We start from the raw sequence: 3545 nt of genomic DNA, 5'->3' as shown, positions 1-3545 counted from the left end.
TTATTAAAATTATTGAATCTAAGCCAGATATCAAATCAAGTGTTTGCATATTTTTTATATAAGAGAAATTAACATGTACTACTCTAACATGCCATAATGAAATAGATTCGATCATGTAAGCAGAAGGAGATCTTTTTCATTCACAACATTACAAATATTAGTACAAAAAGTCCTTGGTTACAATAACCTTTTCCTACAAGCACATTATTTTTTGTCACTATAATCTTTTCATATTCAAATGACACTTTCACTATGCTATATTAAACAAGGCTACATAAATCATGTTTGCACGCATAGTAAGAATATGTAGCACATCCATAAGGGCTAATGTTTTTTCTGAAGTAAGTTTTAGGAGCACTTCAATATCATTTTCTATTGATGTATATGAGGTGAATGTTTCTCGATCCGCGCACTTTTAACGAAATTCCTGTGACTCAAAAATCAATATCATGATGTAAAAAGTCTAATACGAAAAGTTAACAAGCCCTTTACTTCAAACACAATTCAATCAACATCACGTGCATGTAAATTTGTTTTCCCCATTTTTATGACTACAAAGTTTTAGTTGTTCACTCATGTGATATATATATATATATACTAGATGGAGAAGGCCCGTGGCAAGCACGGGCCCAATATTCAAACTGATATAGCTGAAATTTGTTCAGAAGAGCAGCTATGTGCTTATTATGCTTATGCAAATACTAATGACGCAAGAATCAAGACTACAACAAAAAGGATTGATATCATACTATTAGAAATATTCAGAATATGTACAACTGATGTCAGTATGATGTCTACTTAAGCGATCTGCAAACATGAGCTAATGTTATACATTCAAAAGATATAGCAGATGTGTTAGTTTTGACATAGAGCATGACTATTTCATAATTTAGTAGATGTAAAATTTGGAGTCAAGAGTATAATTTTTAGTAGCTAATCTTCTGCATTGAAAAAACCATAGCTTCGAGGAACTTGAGAAAAATGCGTAATGTTTAGTAAACCTAAAAAGTCGACGTAATTTCTGATGAAAGTGAAATCGTTACAAAAGTGACATATCACAAGAATGCGGTATAACACATTACCTGGAAAGCTAGAACACCGAAGTGACCCAAAAAGCTAAATAAATTATTTACTTCCTTCTCCCTACTGAACGAACTTGTACCGTATGAAAATTAAAAAACTATCTTCTTCATTAAGAAAAAATCACAAAATTAAGGAAGAGACTTCTTGTTATTAGATAGTGTAAAGTCTGTAAGAAACTGAAAATATGAAGCACATTATAGTATATCCATAGTACTATGGGATTAAAATCATGCACTGGTAAAAGAGGAGCACCTGGGGAAATGCTGGCTGGAAGCAACATCTGAGATGTCATATTCAACATATCCCGGGAAAGACTCAATCAACTCAAAGTGCTCAAAATGGTAGAAACACTGAAATCAAAGGTCTTGAAACTGAGAATCAAGGAGATAAAGTAGAGAGATACAGAAGTTGCCTTTATATGCAACGCTAAGAGGTCCAAGCAAAACTAAAACATTTAATCTTTCTTTGACCTTTTACTCAATCTCGCATGATGATCGAAATACGGGTAATATGATGTCCATCCAGTGTTAGGTTGATAAATATAATTAGTTTGAGTTAATGGCCACTTTCATTTGATCAGCTATATAAATAGTTAATTACTTAAAAGAAAAGAATAAAAAAGAATCTAAGGAAAATTAATTCTGAATTCCTCCTACTCCAAATACTTCCCTTGAACAATTTAAAAGATAGTAGTGACCCCTTTCATGTTGTTCTTTGAGGACTTAGTCAGTTTGACACAATAAACAAAGTAAGAATCTCTCTTGAAAGAGCCCCAAAAATGGTAAAGAACAGATACATAGAGTTCAAGAATACCAAGAATACCAAGAAATTATAAGCAAAAGCATAAACCATCCATAAACATTTAAAGTAATACTACGATTTATAAAAATGAAATCTTCACGATAATTCTGAACTTTATATTGCTAATCTCTCTTTTCCAACCTCCAAACACTCTTCTGAATCAATTTAAATGCTGAAAATTGTTCTAACATGCAAAACAACAGCAACAAAAACACAAATTTCCAACCAAGACTAAATCTTTTTAGAATTTTAGGCACCAAAAGAATTTGTAAAAATGCAATTTTCTTGTCAATCCCTTTTTTCAACCTCTAAACACTCTAAAGAAAGGATACAATAGCATTTACTACAAAATTCAAATAGATGGACAGAAAAATAAGTTTACTAAAGCTACTTGTGTTCCTATACCAGATGTCATAACAATCAATATGAATCTATTTGGTTGTCTTTATGTGTAGTTTGAGGTCAAACGTGATATTATGAATCTTATATAGATATTTAAAAAATAGAATTATCTAAAATGAGAATGAGAATCGTCGTTGTGCAACCCTTGTTTAATTTGGTAGTGTAGACTGGCCTTTTACACCTTTTTTTGTTAGTGTGAATGGTTCATATTTCAGCTTCTCACTTGAGAAATCAGATGCAGTACTTGTTTCCTGTTTTTTGGAATCCCTCCTATTAGTATTGGGCGGAAGAGTGTTCTTTTTGTACATAGGAAAGAACTAACAAAGTTGTATGTGTGGTATTTGAGCTGCCCTAAGATAACTTTCTAGCTGAATTTGAAATAGTTTATTTGACAACATCTTATGGAAATGGTTAACATACAACAATTGCTTGTCATTTAGAGAATTTGTAAAAATAAGCATACATATGCTATAAACTATTTCTGATCAGGACAGATGGTGTTGCAACAATAGAGGTGTAGAAGTAGCTAGCAGAGAAACATTCAAAGTAGAAATGATATATGTAAATAAGAGTTCACCTTAATGCAAATTATGTCAAATATGTTTTCTGTTGTCATGGAGAATGATGTTTCTCCCAATAAACCAGAAATGGATGTTGTAGCCGAAGGAGTGCCATCAATAAGATCAATTTCAAAGATGCGCCTGAAACCATTGAAATTTTAATATTTAGGTATAATATTATGCTATATTTTTCAGAAAGTATAATTTGCAAGACAAAAAGATAGTATTGAGGCACTAATGTTCTTCCGTTTACATTTTGGGTACTCAATATCCTTTTTATTTTTTGTGCGCTTCTTTTGTTTGCAGCATGAGCATTCACACACACAAAACTCTTGCTGCTCATTTGATATTGACATTTCTTTCCTCAAAATAGAAGAGTTTCATCTGCCGGGAAATTAATCACATATATAATACATACACATTGTATACATCAGTAATCACATACATAAAATGTCTCAAGTTACTCTTGAATAAATTCAAGTATTTCTTTGGTTTAGCCAAAGCTAGACAACCAGAGTCATGCACAAAATTATGGGTCACTCAAATAGCCCCCAAAAATGTAACTCACAAGTAAAATAACAGAATAAAAAATATAACTAAAAATACGAAAATATCATTAAGTCAAATCTATAGTACTTGAAGTTAAAACTCATACGTCTTTTATAAGTAAATTCAAAAAACCTAATTCAAGCTGCAAGA

General features: G+C 31.5%; 1 pseudogene; it reads right to left on the bottom strand.

Moving 5' to 3' along the window:
• Positions 1 to 2435: 2435 nt before the first annotated feature.
• On the bottom strand, positions 2436 to 3202 carry LOC114074243 (annotated as a pseudogene).
• Positions 3203 to 3545: the final 343 nt, after the last annotated feature.

This window comes from Solanum pennellii, chromosome 10 (assembly GCF_001406875.1).
Source record: "Solanum pennellii chromosome 10, SPENNV200".
NCBI classification, from domain to species: Eukaryota; Viridiplantae; Streptophyta; class Magnoliopsida; order Solanales; family Solanaceae; genus Solanum; species Solanum pennellii.
The sequence above is the reverse complement of the archived record's forward strand: the minus strand, read 5'-3'. Positions and strand labels throughout refer to the sequence as shown.